Below are 18,209 nucleotides of genomic sequence, written 5' to 3'. Positions count from 1 at the left end.
CAGGGGGGCTAGACTGCGTCAATTCACACCGGGAGAGAAAGTGCTTGTATTACTTCCTACCTCTAGCTCAAAATTACTCGCAAAGTGGCAAGGACCTTTTGAGGTTACACGGCGAATTGGAGATCTCAACTATGAGGTAATACGAACAGATAGGGGCGGGGCACATCAAATTTACCACCTCAACCTGCTTAAAAAATGGTCTGAGGTGGAATCAGTGATGCTGGCGATGGTGGTGAGCGGAGAGGAGGATCTCGGTCCAGAGGCGAATGTCAAAACGAAATCTCTCGCCCTGGCCGCTGGGGGAGACCACCTCTCACCATCCCAGCTCACTGATGTGCATAATTTACAAGCAGATTTTGCTGATGTGTTCTCGCCCCTGCCTGGTCGAACGGACCTCATTCAGCACCACGTTGAGACAGAGCCGGGCGTGGTGGTTCGCAGCCGGCCGTATCGACTGCCAGAGCACAAAAAGAAAGTTGTGCAAAGCGAATTAGAGTCGATGCTAGAGTTGGGAGTAATAGAAGAATCTAACAGTGACTGGGCGAGCCCGATAGTTTTAGTTCCTAAAACGGACGGTTCGATTCGGTTCTGTGTAGATTACAGGAAGGTGAATGCTGTGTCGAAGTTCGACGCTTATCCAATGCCAAGGGTTGACGAATTGCTTGATCGGCTGGGTACTGCTCGATTTTATTCGACATTGGACTTAACTAAGGGATATTGGCAGATCCCCTTATCTCCGTTATCCAAAGAAAAAACAGCTTTCACCACGCCGTTTGGGTTACACCAATTTGTCACGCTTCCTTTCGGGTTGTTCGGGGCTCCGGCAACATTTCAGCGTCTGATGGACAGGATTCTCCGACCGCACGCTGCATATGCCGCTGCCTACTTGGATGATATCATCATCTATAGTGGTGACTGGCAGCGTCATATGCAGCAAGTGCGGGCTGTCCTGAAGACGCTGAGACGAGCTGGGCTCACGGCCAACCCGAAGAAGTGTGCGATTGGGCGGGTGGAAGTAAGATATCTGGGCTTCCACTTGGGTCATGGACAGGTGCGTCCCCAAATTGATAAGACAGCAGCGGTTGCGACTTGTCCGAGACCCAAGACCAAAAAGGAGGTTAGACAGTTCCTGGGGCTGGCGGGTTATTACAGAAGGTTTGTGCCTAATTATTCGGACCTCGCCAGCCCGCTGACTGATCTAACTAAAAAGGAGGTACCAGATACGGTCCAATGGACGGAGCAGTGTCAGCGGGCTTTTACCCAGATAAAGGCTGCTTTATGTGGCGGACCGCTCTTACATGCCCCTGATTTTTCTCTCCCTTTCATCCTACAGACCGACGCGTCGGACAGGGGGATGGGCGCGGTCCTGTCCCAGGAGGTGGAGGGTGAGGAGCGGCCGGTGCTGTACATCAGTCGGAAGCTCTCTAAGAGAGAGACGGTGTACAGCACCATAGAGAAGGAGTGTTTGGCCATCAGATGGGCCGTTCTCACCCTCCGCTATTACCTCTTGGGACGGGAGTTCACCCTCTGTTCGGATCACGCTCCCCTGCAGTGGCTCCACCGCATGAAAGATACCAACGCGCGGATCACTCATTGGTATCTAGCTTTACAGCCTTTTAAGTTCAAGGTGATCCACAGGCCGGGTGTACAGATGGTTGTGGCTGACTTCCTCTCCAGGAGGAGGGGGGGGGAGGCTGCAGGCCGGATGGCTCCCCGGCCTGAGTCGGGCGGTGGGGGTATGTGGCGAGGGGGGCGTGGTTTTGCGAAGTCTGTAGCAGGAGAGAAAGGAGGGGGCCGATCGGTGAGTAAGTAGGTCAAGTGCAAAATGATGATCACCTGTGTCTGATTGCAGTGATTGGCGTGGAGAGACCGGATATAAGCCGGCATTTGGGAGGAGATGAGAGAGAGAGTTTGGACTGGAACCTCACCTGTGTTGTTGCTGAATGGACGTTGTCTTTATTGTTTATTTTTGTCACTGCCGTGTTTGCCACGGTGAAGGCGCTACGTGCGCACCTTTTGTTTTGTCCTGTCTGTGCACTAATAAAGTGAGTGTTTCAGTTACGCCGACCCCTGTCTTCTTCCTTCCGTGCATATTTGTGACGAACCTCATCACAGACCCATATGTGCATTCCCAGTTCAAACCCATGTCCACTTGGCCCATATATATGTCATGCAAGACCCATATATGTGTTCCCAGTTCAAACCCATGCCCACTTGGCCCATAAAAATTCTATGCAGGACCCATATGTGCATTCCCAGTTCAAACCCATGTCCACTTGGCCCATAAATATGCCATTCAAGACCCATATGTGTGTTTCCAGATCAAACCCATGCCCACTTGGCCCATAAACATGTCATGCAAGACCCATATATGTGTTCCCAGATCAAACCCATGCCCACTTGGCCCATAAATATGTCATGCAAGACCCATATATGTGTTCCCAGATCAAACCCATGCCCACTTGGCCCATAAATATGTCATGCAAGACCCATATATGTGTTCCTAGTTCAAACCCATGCCCACTTGGCCCATAAGAATTCTATGCAGGACCCATATGTGCATTCCCAGTTCAAACCCATGTCCACTTGGCCCATAAATATGCCATTCAAGACCCATATATGTGTTCCCAGATCAAACCCATGCCCACTTGGCCCATAAATATGTCATGCAAGACCCATATATGTGTTCCCAATTCAAACCCATGTCCACTTGGCCCATAAATATGTCATGCAAGACCCATATATGTGTTCCCAGATCAAACCCATGTCCACTTGGCCCATAAATATGTCATGCAAGACCCATATATGTGTTACCAGTTCAAACCCATGCCCACTTGGCCCATAAAAATTCTATGCAGGACCCATATGTGCATTCCCAGTTCAAATCCATGCCCACTTGGCCCATAAATATGCCATTCAAGACCCATATATGTGTTCCCAGATCAAACCCATGCCCACTTGGCCCATAAATATGTCATACAAGACCCATATATGTGTTCCCAGTTCAAACCCATGCCCACTTGGACCATAAATATGTCATGCAAGACCCATATATTTGTTCCCAGTTCAAACCCATGCCCACTTGGCCCATAAATATGTCATGCAAGACCCATATATGTGTTCCCAGTTCAAACCCATGCCCACTTGGCCCATAAAAATTCTATGCAGGACCCATATGTGCATTCCCAGTTCAAACCCATGTCCACTTGGCCCATAAATATGCCATTCAAGACCCATATATGTGTTCCCAGATCAAACCCATGCCCACTTGGCCCATAAATATGTCATGCAAGACCCATATATGTGTTCCCAATTCAAACCCATGTCCACTTGGCCCATAAATATGTCATGCAAGACCCATATATGTGTTCCCAGATCAAACCCATGTCCACTTGGCCCATAAATATGTCATGCAAGACCCATATATGTGTTACCAGTTCAAACCCATGCCCACTTGGCCCATAAAAATTCTATGCAGGACCCATATGTGCATTCCCAGTTCAAATCCATGCCCACTTGGCCCATAAATATGCCATTCAAGACCCATATATGTGTTCCCAGATCAAACCCATGCCCACTTGGCCCATAAATATGTCATACAAGACCCATATATGTGTTCCCAGTTCAAACCCATGCCCACTTGGACCATAAATATGTCATGCAAGACCCATATATTTGTTCCCAGTTCAAACCCATGCCCACTTGGCCCATAAATATGTCATGCAAGACCCATATATGTGTTCCCAGTTCAAACCCATGCCCACTTGGCCCATAAAAATTCTATGCAGGACCCATATGTGCATTCCCAGTTCAAACCCATGCCCACTTGGCCCATAAATATGCCATTCAAGACCCATATATGTGTTCCCAGTTCAAACCCATGCCCACTTGGCCCATAAAATTTCTATGCAGGACCCATATGTGCATTCCAAGTTCAAACCCATGCCCACTTGGCCCATAAATATGCCATTCAAGACCCATATATGTGTTCCCAGATCAAACCCATGCCCACTTGGCCCATAAATATGTCATGCAAGACCCATATGTGCATTCCCAGTTCAAACCCATGCCCACTTGGCCCATAAATATGTTATGCAAGACCCATATATGTGTTCCCAGATCAAACCCATGCCCACTTGGCCCATAAATATGTCATGCAAGACCCATATATGTGTTCCCAGATCAAACCCATGCCCACTTGGCCCATAAATATGTTATGCAAGACCCATATATGTGTTCCCAGTTCAAACCCATGCCCACTTGGCCCATAAAAATTCTATGCAGGACCCATATGTGCATTCCCAGTTCAAACCCATGCCCACTTGGCCCATACATATGCCATTCAAGACCCATATATGTGTTCCCAGATCAAACCCATGCCCACTTGGCCCATAAAAATTCTATGCAGGACCCATATGTGCATTCCCAGTTCAAACCCATGCCCACTTGGCCCATAAATATGTCATGCAAGACCCATATATGTGTTCCCGGATCAAACCCATTCCCACTTGGCCCATAAATATGTCATGCAAGACCCATATATGTGTTCCCAGATCAAACCCATGCCCACTTGGCCCATAAATATGTTATGCAAGACCCATATATGTGTTCCCAGATCAAACCCATGCCCACTTGGCCCATGCCTGTCCCTTATGGGGCCCATGTAATCAGCTCATATGGGCTTCCTATGTGGGACTCGTACTACAAAACCTACATGGGACCCGCTGATTTCACCCAGCCAAAGCCCATGCCCATACAGTACCCATGGAACCCGTAGTTAACCCATCTGGGCCCCACGTGTCATTGCTGGCTGGGTTATTTCAAAAAAAGAAAGAAAAAAAATTACTGACCCCAAATTACTGACCAGTAGTGTATATTGTTGTTACAAAAGATTTCTATTTTTAAAACATTTGCTTCTTTTTTTTATTTTACTTTTTTTTTACTTTTTATTTATCAAAGTATCCTAAAAATTATCACAGGTTATGAAAACATATTAAGCAGCAGAACTGTTTCCAACTTTGATAATGAATCATCATATTAGTATGATTTCTAAAGGATCATGTGATAGACTGGATGTCACATGTGACACTGAAGACTGGAGTAATGATCCTGAAAATTCAGCTTTGCATCACAGAAATAAATGATAATTTAAAGTATAATAAATTGAAAACCAATTATTTTAAATTGTAATAATATATCACAATATTACATTTTTTTTCTGTATTTTTGATCAAATAAATGCAGTCTTGATGAGCAGAAGAAACTTCTTTCAAAAACATAAAAAATGTAATGTTTCCAAACTTTTGGCTTGTACTGTAAATGTGCGTAGTGGTCCAATTTGAATTATGATATGCAACTCTACATAGGAGCACTCTCTACAAAGCGATGCGGGGGGATCTGCCTGATCCTGATGTCCTGAGGGTGGCGGAAGCTTATGAAGGCTTTCCATCGGACATAGCACCTCTCATTACCACCATGTCCATAAGTGCGGATGTCCCGTTGGTTGAGTCAGCTCTGGGAAAAGTTTAGGAGGGCAGCCCGATTTCGTACCAGCAGCCAGTGCCAGTCAGCCGCATTATTCTTCCTCACACTGGTGCTCCTCCACCTCCACCTCTGCCTTTAGATGGCTACAAACTGGAGCCCACTACATGCCAGTTTGTGTGCAGTCTCCACCAGCAGCTGCATCTGCAATCTCTGCAGAATTCCTTGGATACAGCAAGGAAAATAGAAGAATCAACAAGGGAGCAGAGTATGTCCACAGAGTGGCACCAAGTCAGAAGGATGAGAGTAACATCATCTCACTTCAGGGAGGTATGTCATGTTCGCAGTCAGTCTTCAGCGGAACAGCTTGCTGAAAGAATGATTAGGGGAGTGGCACAAACGGCATTTAGGAAAAGAGGTCTGGCATTGGAGCCACTTGCCATTCAAGAATATTGCAAAGCAAAGAACACTAACTACTGGCCATGTGGCTCCGTTGTACACCCCGATGACCCCTAGTTAGGGTCGTCCCCTGATGGGGTTGTTTTCGACCCAACAGAGATCCCACCCTTTGGCCTGGTGGAAGTGAAATGCCCCAATGTAAAAAGTTATGTTGACTGTAAATACCTAAAGCTTCACAATGGCACCATGAAAATACCTAAAGCTTCACAATGGCACCATGAATCTAAAAAAGCAACACGGTTATTACTGGCAGGTGCAAGGACATCTCCTGCTAACAGGTATGGACTGGTGTGATTTCGTTGTTTGTGCAGAGGAGGATATGATCAGTCAAAGGATCTACAGGGACACAGAGGTTGCTGCCGTCATCAGGGAGAAGGGAGATTATTTCTATTTCTACTTTTATTTATCATCTTGCATGAAAATTTAAAATCAACCCACCTCCCAAAACATGTGTTTGTGTGAAAATCAGTGTTAATGTAAATAGTTCTCTTTAAGAAATGCACATGTATGTAGATAAACAGCAAACCTATACAAGGTGCCTTTTGTTATTATGAATTCAGCATTAGTAGTTATTAGATTACATTAGATTAGATTAGATTCAACTTTATTGTCATTTAGCAGAGTACAGGTACAGAGCCAATGAAATGCAGCTGACATCCAACCAGAAGTGCAAAGAAGCATTAAAGTACTAACAAAAGGAATCGCCGGTGCAGCACAGATGTCTACTAATTAAATTATTTATTAAAGGTGCATAACAATAAATAAATGACTAACGTTTCGATGTGGTTACATCTTCATCAGAGTCCAGGACTCTGATGAAGATGTAACCACATCGAAACGTTAGTCATTTATTTATTGTTATGCACCTTTAATAAATAATTTATTTATTCCATTTATTCCATAACGTTATTCCACACGTGAGAAAAGAAAACAGCCTACCTCACTCCTCAGCGGGATCTGCTCCTCATATCAGGATATATTGTTCCTCATATCAGCACTGTTCTGAGGAATCTTTTCTCCATAAGGTAGGCTATATTATGCCTCACTCGATCGCGACGCGCTTTGTTTACAGCTGATGTGGGCGTTTCACAGATCTTCAATAGTTCTCAGAATTTGCGTTTGAATAGCACGCGCTCTCCGTGGGCGTGTCACATTACTGTGAATTAGCTCGTAATGAGGTCGACTGGAGTCGCTCTCTTTTTATACAGATTACAGAAGCTGATAATATTTGTTTTTTATATAAATGACTTCATTTAACAGATGCGATCTCAAGCTTTATGCCCGTGGGTCTGTTTGCCTGTTTGACTGAATTTTCGCGGAGTTATAGATCATTTTCGAACGCGTTTCAAATGGGAGTTTACGGATAGAGAGAAGGCAGAAATCGCATCATGTTAAAGTTTCTTTATTTGTCAAAAAGCAAAACACTTTATTTTTATTTTGAGTATACAGAAAAAAAATAGAAACTGAACAGGATCGATTGATGTATAACACGAAAACTAAAGATCAAAATTAACAGAGCATTTTGTGTTTATTTTTCATTGCTAAAAAAAAAAACGAGCAAAACGCGCCGGCGCGTTTTTGGTCCCCAGAGGGTTAAAATAATGACATGTGCGACTAGCCAGACATTGATACAGATACCAGTGCCAAACTCTGGCTACAGTGTAAAGTTCCTTCGAAGTGAGAGTAGTCTCAACAAGGCTTTGGCTTATATTGTACCACTGTAGCAAGCTCTTTACACAGAGCCAGAAGAGCCAGAAGTAAAGGTAGGCTGTGTTACACCATTTCTTGTTAAATTGCACTTCATGCTGTAAAATGTGAAAACATACACTGGTAACCCTTGCTGTATTTTCTAGGGTAAATAACTGTAAAATAGCCAGTGTTTTGCTGTATCATCTGGGAACAGTATTTTACTGTAATTGAGCTGCATAAATTCTTGAAGATGCACCTCATAATAATAAATTACAGTAAATTACTCTATGTACCCATTACAGGTACCATTAATCAGTAAATTACTGTCCCCCGAAACTACTCGAGTGCATTACGTCACATTATATTGTGAAGTGTACACATATTCAGGCAGAAACCAAGGATTTATGCATTAACACACACATACGCACACACTGACTGCCTTATCCTAAACATGAAGATGTTGCCCCTTTAAGGCAGCCTGGGGCCCGTTCTTCGTACGTCGCTAACTCACTTGTTTGATTGTTGGCGATTTGGATAGTTTGGTTCTTCGACGCTCATCCTGGACTTGCTGTCATAACAACAGGCAGTTGCTTTGGGGAGGCAGTGGCTCAGTGGTTCATGTAGGTTGTCTACAAGCAGCCATGTCACCCTGTAGCCCAAGACTGGTTGCCCACTGAAGCTAAGCAGGGCTGAGCCTGGTTAGTACCTGGATGGGAGACCTCCTGAGAAAACCAGGTTGCTGCTGGAAGAGGTGTTAGTGAGGCCAGCAGGGGGTGCTCACCCTGTGGTCTGTGTGGGTCCTAATGCCCCAGTATAGTGACGGGGACACTATACTGTCAAAGAGCACCGTCCTTCGGATGAGACGTAAAACCGAGGTCCTGACTCTCTGTGGTCATTAAAAATCCCCGGATGTCTTTCGAAAGAGTAGGGGTGTAACCCCGGCATCCTGGCCAAATTTGCCCATTGGCCTCTGTCCATCATGGCCTACTAATCATCCCCATATATACTGATTGGCTTTATCACTGTCTCCTCTCCACCAGTAAGCTGGTGTGTGGTGGGCGTTCTGGCGCAATATGGCTGCCGTCGCATCATCCAGGTGGATGCTGCACATTGGTGGTGGTTGAGGAGATTCCCCCTTCAATGTAAAGCGCTTTGAGTGCCGAGAAAAGCGCTATATAAATGTAATGAATTATTATTATTATTATTATTATTACAAACCGAAAGGTTGGTGGTTCAATCCCCGGTTCCATCTGACCAAGTGTCTAGGTGTCCATGAGCAAGACACCTAACCCAGCTTATCCCGACGAGCTGGATGGCGCCTTGCATGGCTGACACCGTGTGTGAATGGTTGAATGTGAGGCTATGTAAAGCGTTTTGGTGGCCATAGGTCTGTGAAAGCGCTATATAAATGCAGTCCATTTACCATAGCAACAGATGCGCAATCTTAAACCTGCTCGCGAGCAGGCTTATTTCATGTTAACAGGATTAGATCCCGGCTTTATAAGCGGAGGTGATATGGGAAGTCTTTCGCATCTATGTCTTGTCCGTTTTTACGTGAGGAACCTGTTGCTGAAGATGCGGTGGAAGAGCTTTTTGAATTAATCGCGTTTTGCGAAATCGACAGGATCCTTTAGCGCAGTGTGATAATCTACTGATTGAGAGATATCGTTTTTCTCGGGAGGGTGTCATCTACATTATTAACTTGTTGGAGCCACACGTTAAATGTTCGACTCATCGCAGTCTGGCTTTAACAACTGCACAAACAGTTAGTATAGCTTTGCGATTCTTTGCAAGTGGCACTTTCCTTTACACTATTGGAGATGCAGAAAACTTGCGTAAAAGTGCTGTATGTCGTGCCATTCACAAAGTTTATCTGGCACTCAAACAGTTTTTAGGGGGCTTTGTGGTATTTCCAAGCCACTTAAGACCACAGGCTGTGAAGCAGAATTTTTTGGCCATTGCAGGTACATTATAATTGTTAATGAAGATCATGCGACCATGATCATGCCAAAAAGTAGTGTTGGATTACATATTTTATTAAATGTTTAATTTAGTTTCCAATATAGACTGAGAAAGTTTAGCAGCGGTTATGATGAGTATATCAAGAGATTCTGGCCAGTTCTGTTGCTCTAAATGAGTCAATTCCTGAGACTTGTCCTTATGCATTTCCTGACCAGTAAGCTCAATGTACAGCTGTGCTTTTGTCTTTGTTATCATGTGAAGGTATGGGTGATACAGTCAGGCTGATTGGATTAGCACACGAATGATTCACTGAGAATCTCACCTTTTGTTCTGCAAATGGCTTTCGGACCCAAATGGCTCTTGGAGCCTTATGCTGATTAAATTAGGATTGGCCAGACCCTCACAGTCTAGGATGTTACCTTAACCTGTATACTCATTTACATGCTTTGTTTGAATTTGTCTCCACCTTCAAAAGTCCCTCCTCCTAAAATGCCTATAAGACACCATGTAAATTTATATACTTTAGACTTGGAAGAACACTACAGACGACACACAGCGAAGATCCAAATAAATCACTTCTGCTTATCCCAACGTCTCCTGGTCTTGCGTGGATGAAAGAAAACTGTACAACAGAAGTCTAGGACTTACAGTATTTGTTCCTCAGACTTCCCTAACGTGATTGGTGCCATAGACTGCACACATGTCCCCATCAAGGCCCCACCTGGCCCCACTGAAGGGGATTTTGTGAACCGAAAGGGATTTCACAGTGTAAATGTGCAGGTAAATTACTATTACGATTCTTAATATTCCAGATTAGAAATATATAAAAAATAAAATAAAAGTAATGTAATCAAAAAGTATGCAGTTGACTGATTACAAATATTTTAGTCTGTGACTCCATGTTCTACATCACAAATGTGGAAGCCAAATGGCCTGGTTCTGTGCATGACTCCAGGATTTTCAGAGAGTCACATTTATGCACATTATTTGAACGTGGTAAGGAAAAAAATAATTTCAAACTCACTGTATTACATAATTTTATTCTGAGCCTAACAAAACTGCATTTTTCCAGGTGCTTACGACGGGATCCTGCTTGGTGACAGGAGCTATACCTGTAGGCAGTACTTCATGATGCCATTCCCTGACCCAAACCCTGGACCACAAACCCGTTTCAATACAGCTCTAGCCAGGACAAGGGCACGCATTGAAATGACCTTTGGGCAACTAAAGGAAAGATTTCAGTGTCTGAATGGTCTAAGGGTTGCAGCTGACAGGGCCTGTGACATTATTGTTGCATGTGCCATCCTCCACAATATTGCCACCATCAGAAAGGAGAGGACCCCTGTGGTGGAAGTGCAGCCTGATGATGACCTCCAGCCAGTGCACTTGGACAAACCTAGTGGCAGAGCTGCACGGGACAGAATTGTGGAACACCATTTTTTATTTTTATTTTACACACATAAACCTTCATTAAATTAATAATAAAAGACAAGACAACATGCTTAGGTCATTGAGTTTTATTTCAATTATTGTTTCTCAAGAAAAGCCAGTGATGGTCATCTTTTGCCTGTGTTGTGGCGAATTTCGACTCCCTGCCAGAATCTGACTCCCCCTTGCGTGCACGCTCAATGACGTCACTTCACTAGTCGCCGAATTTCGACTCCCTGCCAGAATCTGACTCCCCTCGTGTGCACGCGCATGACGTCACTGAACTAGACGCAGCGGTCAATTACTTTACTGCTCATATGTTTGCTTTATTAATGCTTAGGCATGAAAGTTTACTTTTCTGAATAATATGTATTTTTTTATTTTGATATACAAAAATGACCACCAAATGTGGCCTTTATTGTTAATCTTTGTTTGATTATGGGGAAATACCATAAACAAAAATGGGCTAAAGGAAAACCCAACTTTTTGTTATTTCAGATAGATATGACAAATTATATTGAGTTACTAGGCCTACTTGGATTCAATAAATAGTAAAACAAAATGCACTAGGTCTCTATGTGAAGCTTTTATGCTATTTATATGATGATCTCATACCTGTTCCTTTTTCTGTTTATATATCATTTTATTTTTTTCTTCTTTCTTTTACTTGTAGGCTATTATTATTTTGTACTGTATATGTTCTTTTACTATTTGTTGACTATAATTGTATATGTGTTAGACTATTGTCATGTTTATTATTTGTAATTTGATTGGCATTTAATAAAAAAAGTAAAAAACAAAATCCTTTACTGTTCATCTATAGTTTCCACACCTGTAATAGCTGCCTGCATTTAGTGTTTGTATACTGTGTGTGTGTGTGTGTGTGTGTGTGTGTGTGTGTGTGTGTGTGTGTGTGTGTGTGTGTGTGTGTGTGTGTGTGTGTGTATGTATATGTGTGTGTGTAAATTAATAAATAACAAATTAATATAAATAGGAAGTGAAACTGATACTCCCCCATTCCAATGTATTACATTAACACACACAATTATACTGCACCTTATTGAAACTGAGCATTTTCACTGGACTACATCTGCACCTAAATTAATGTACAGTTAATGTGTCTATTTTTATTCTTTCTAAATTGTTTATAGGATTATTTGTACTTATATTTTTTTTTCAGAACTGATTCATGTCTGATTTATCTGAATTAATCTTATTATTATTGATATCATCCCTTGGTTCTCTGCTACTATTGGGAACATTAGTACACCAAGACAAATTCATTCTACATGCAAACCCAAGGTACTTGGCAATTAAAGTGATTCTGATTCTGATTTTGATTATTTAATTATTTGATTATTTTGTAATTGAAGAGCACATGCATCTGCTTCAATAGGAAAGCTTTTAAGGGCGGAGGAGAGCTTATCCTTATAGTCAACATATTATTAGGTGTGCTTAGCCTGTAGCGATATGGAAGAAATCCATATCAGCTTATCATTTTTTCTAATGGGCGGAAACAAACCAATGAGGAAATTGAATATAAAAGAGAGCTAGAAACGGAAGTGGGAGAGCGAGTAAAAACAAAACAAACGTGTAGGTTGTTATCGGAGTGGGACACACGCTACCTGAAGCAAGTCGTTGCTATTCTTTGCTGGAAACTCTTGTGTATGCGCTGACTGGGTGTGATCGCCAAAGTGACGGAGAAATTGAGCTCTACTGCATGGTTCGTTCACCTGCCTGGTGCAACACAATCCAGCCTGGTTGTTCGCCTGCCTCAGGTACTAGTGATGATGTCCATCATCTTTTAATCTCACGCCAAGTCTCCAAACTCTTTCTCCGGCCCGGGATTTGCGGCCGCTACCCAGACTGCTTCACGCAGCCACCACCACACACACATACACGCTCATTGCACACACACACACCCATACACAAACACTCGTCTGGATTATTCATTTTTCTTTGTGTTTTTTTTTTACATGTCTTTTCTTTTTGTTGCAAACTGAACACTAAAAACTGAGTTTGGAAAAAAACAACGAACTTTAAGACAGAGTGAATCAAGGACTCTCGTGATTTTGTGTTGCTTGTTTGTGAAATCTTGAACTGAACTTAAACAGCAACCTACTTACTGTCTGTTTACCTTACATCTTTTGTCATTTGTCATGTGAGGTAAAGGAAAAAAAATACAAACTCTGTGAAAATCTAACTTTGTGTAATTTTATTTATTTTTTTTGTGTGTGCAAAAGGTTTTTCCTAAAATATATATATATTATATATATATATATATATATATATATATATATATATATATATATATATATATATATATATATAATCTCTGAATGTATCATTTAAGCCCTATTCTATATTAATATGGGTATTTGAATGAATTTATTTGAATTTTTTGTGTAACAGTGGTTTGAGTTATCTTCGGGGAAATTGAACTTCATTACATATATATATATTTTTTTACTTGACAAGTTTTACTTGTCTGGTGCCCGAACAATTTAAATTTAAATGTATTACGTCAAATTTGACTTGGGACTGCCACCGTTACAAGCTATTGTGTTTGTTTGCTTGGTTCATTGATTGACATGGACCCTTCCATTTATAGATAAATTACAAATTAGAAGAGCACTGGAAAATACCTTGATGGATTCACAAAGACGGAAAAAAACACTTTCCGAAAAAGAGCAAACACATTTGACATTGAAGGTAAGATTGATTTGATAGTAATATAGGTGTCGGGTGTGTCAGTGAGGGTAATTTACAAAAGTCTAATAGATTTTTTTCACTAGATGGTGAACTGCTTTACAAACAAAGGCACTCCAACCGAAATAAAAGTAAAAGTTGTTTGTGGAGCAGAGCAGGCAGATGAAATATTCAAAGACTTCCATGCCAGCAGCCATGGAGCTCATACTGGCCAAAAGAAGACCAGAGATGCCATCAGCAGAAGATTTTATTGGCCTGGCATGTCAGATGATATTGACACATGGGTAACGCATCTATTGACATTGTCAAAGTAATATTGTATGTTATATTGTTGAAGTTTACTTCACAGTACTTTAATATTTTATATGTTATGATGTTGATTCCAGGACTGTTTAATCATGTATTTACTGATGTCCAGTTGAAGTGGATTCATATGTAGTGCATTATTTGTATTCTTTTTATTTATTTACTATTTAAATGTTGTATGCTTTGGCAAGGTGGACCAGTGTGGAACATGCCAGGCCAGCAGATCCTCAATAAAAAAGGAGACCAAGTACACACCTATTGTGGTATGCTTTTTTTTCTATCACAACCCTAAAAACTAATTATGAATAATACAGCATAAAGAAGCTACAGAAATAAGCTCTATATATGTACATGCAGATTAAACAGAAAATTGAAATATGAACATTTTAAATAAGAGACAAACTGTAGGCCATGCTCAAAATATTACAAAAGTTTGGTATATGGGTTAATGTTGGTTTCTTGTAATTTTTACTAGGTTACACAACCCTTTGAATTGATTGGCATGGACCTGATAGGCAAGCTCGCAGTTACGAGTAATGGAAACCAGTACATCTGCGTTATAATCGACTACCTTACAAAGTGGCCCCAGGCATACCCACTGAAAACAAAAACAGCCCAAGAAGTCACAGACTATTTGCTAAAATTTGTGTATCAGTTTGAGCCCCCTTAAAGGGTACTCGCCGACCAAGGAAAAGAGTTTGTCAATGAGGTTAGTTTACATGCAAACATTTACATAAATACACATATCTCATGAAGTGTTGTCCTTGTCCCTTTAAACATCTTTCTTTTATAATTGCAGCTCAATGCACATGTCTGCAAGGTGCTGAATATTGTAAGGTCCCTCTGCGCCCCATACCACCCGCAGACCAATGGACTCGTGGAAAGAAAGAATGGAACGATCCTGAGTTGGGTTTTAAATATTGTATACTGATTGTAATTAAAAGTTGCCAATGGGGTTGTTGCCCTTGTTTGGCTGCTGCATAAGTCAGCTGTGTACATTGCTGTAGTTTAGTAGATGAAGAATGGTATTAAGGTAATGTGTTTGATTCCCAGGATGCACACTGGAGGTCAGCTTAGTTCCAACATGGAATGGCATATCTAAGACTCATTCTAAGTCAATGTATTTATAATGTTTTACATTTATGCATTTATAATAGAATGCATTTAAAAACGATAAAATCAAAGAGCATGGTGCAAGAGTTAAATGTTTTAAAATTGAAAGGTTGTCATATGTAATAATATACTGTATTGATATACAGAGCTCTCTGCAAACTGGTGAAAGACCAGCCAAAAGACTGGGACAGGCACCTGGACACAGTCATGTTTGGTTTATAAACAAAAGTTCAAATGACAACCAAATACTCGCCATGTTTTTAATGTTTGGGAGAGAGGCACGTTATCCCTCTCAAATTGCAGAGCACTACAGGGTAACTGGAGTTTTTTTTTCACTTTTGAAACAGATATGTTAACGATCACTTACATGTTTCAATATAGTAACCAAGAAAATAATTTTCTTTTCAGATTGACAAGACTGTGGTGTACACGGTATCCACTGAGGATGTTACAGAGTCCACTCTTAATTTAAAGGTCCCATGACATGCTATTTTTTGTAGGCTTTGATATAGGCCGTAGTGGTCCCTAGTACTGTATCTGAAATCTCTTTTCAAAAATTCAGCCTCGGTGCAGAATTATAGCCACTAAAAGCCAGTCCCAGAATGAGCTTCCTTTAGACGGGCCGTTTCGGTGTCTGTAGCTTTAAATGTTAATGAGGAGGAGAAAGGCGGCGCAAGGTGGAGGGTGGGTGTGGCCTTGACCATCTTGCGCAACGGTACCGGTCCGTGCATGTTAACGTTGGATATAGCAATGGCACGAAGACACACAGTCGTTCAAGCATTTCAGTTTGACCCAGAATCTGATCCGGATGGAGAAGCAACAACTCAGCGGTTCCAGCAGGACATTTCCGAATGGTTAGTTTAAAATATTATGTCTGGATACGGTACTTTATTCGGATGGTTTACAGTTATTATCATGTAGCTAACGCTAACCTACTGTTGCCTTTTCATGAGAGATCTGTAACATCTGTAATTTATCTTATTACAATTACATCATCAAGCTCTAGCTGCGATCTTGAAATGCGGATATCGCGCGCGCCGTATAACCAACAGGAAAACGGTTATCCAAATAACGTTAACAAAGAAGTGTACAACACTCGCGTTAAAATGTGTGTAGCCTATTCAGTGTTTCCCACAGAATTAGATTCTATTTGCGGTGGTGTGGTGTTTGGGGACCGGGGACCGGGGAGGGGTTGGTTAAGTTAAATATATCATATCATATATATATAAATAAATTATATATATATATATATATATATAAACATTATAATATAATTATATAATGTTTATATATATATATATATCATATATTTTTATTGACAAGTACACATTCCCATTGCCAACACTTAGTGTCAGATATAAAGACTTTGCCATTGCTACATTTCTATGCTATGACTGCTCCACAGACTTTTTGTTGCAAATTTTGCTCACACACAAACCTGGAACTGGACACACACACACACACACACACACACACACACACACACACACACACACACACAAACTCACAAACTTACTGACACACTCAAACACAGGCTCACACACACTCACACATTCAAAAAGACTCACACACACAGATTCAAACACAGACACACACTCAGACCCAAACACAGACTCAGACACACACACACCAAACTGGACCTGGAGGTGGACACACACAGACACGCACACCTGGAGATTGAGGTGGACAAAAACCAACACACACCAACCTGAACCTGGAGATAATAATAATATAATGTCTAGTCTGGTGGCTGTGATATGAACCTACCAACGTCCGTTGCAATGATTTTTGGAATGACTGATCGCGAGAGGAACAAATTACGTTTTAGTCGCATAACATCGGTTAAAGGGGTGGTAAAACACGATTTCACTTATCTAACTTCAGTTAGTGTGTAATGTTGCTGTTTGAGCATAAACAACATCTGCAAAGTTACAACTTTCAAAGTTTAAAGCAAAGGGAGATATTTGCTTTTAAAGAAATCAATTTCTAAGAACTACAAAAAAGGGTCGGTAGGGACTACACGACATTCCTGCGGGCTTGCTGACATCACTAAGCCCAATATTTACATAAACCCCTCCTCCGATGAAGGATTCGCACAACGGCTAGTCCTGAAAGATGGAGCAGTTCCAACTTTAAAAACAGAAACTGTTTACGGGCCACAACCTGTAAGTATGATTTAGTTTTCGTCGTTGTGTTTTCCTGTAATAGTTCATATTGTTAATTGTACGTTGTAGCAAGGAAGAAAACAAAGGACAACGCTGTTTGGATCCACAAACCAGTTTGTTAAATGCTAACGTTAATTCATACTTATCCGACAAACACATACAAACTTGTTTAATATCACCAGCGCAGCGAACTTGGAATGTTCGTGGTTGTTGTCGTTTATGTGATCAGTGTAAATTCTTCTTTGATTATAGCTTTTATGTATTATCTACTGTACATGCTTGTTTATCTACTGTTTGATTTGGCTACTGTTGTAAAGCCAATGTTTAGTGTTCGTATTGGATTAATAGTTCAGGCGACAGATATTTAGCTACAATCGTTCTAAATATACAAAAGTAACAGTGTCATATAGCGATCTGCAGTCTTAAAAAACATACCTTTCTGAAACGTCCTTTAACAGCCGTTCTAGAACAGGTTCTGCTCGATCCTCTCCACTGACATTCTCTGGGTCTGATTCGGGCTCAAACTGGTATGGCAATATTGACGCCGTTGTTTACTGAAGCACAAACTACCGGTAAAGATAAGGGGGCGTGACCTTTCCGAACAACGTGCACTTGGCGGTTAGCGACAGCGTATCACAACACACTGGGCCAGCTAACCAATCTGAGCCCATTGCGTATTTTGAAGGGGGGGCTTCATAGAACCCGGAAATCATCCGACCGTTTTTACAAGGAGGGACAGAGCAGTGTAGAATAATGGTTAAATATGTGAAAAATAATGCGAATTTTTAAAAACGAAGCATGAACACATGTTACAGTGCACCCCACAAACACAATCAAGCCTTCGAAAAAAGGTGTTTTACCACCCCTTTAATGGAAACGCCGTCATTTCGCAATAGT

Source organism: Scardinius erythrophthalmus (assembly GCF_964197995.2).
Source record: "Scardinius erythrophthalmus genome assembly, chromosome: 4".
Taxonomy (NCBI): Eukaryota; Metazoa; Chordata; class Actinopteri; order Cypriniformes; family Leuciscidae; genus Scardinius; species Scardinius erythrophthalmus.
The sequence above is the reverse complement of the archived record's forward strand: the minus strand, read 5'-3'. Positions refer to the sequence as shown.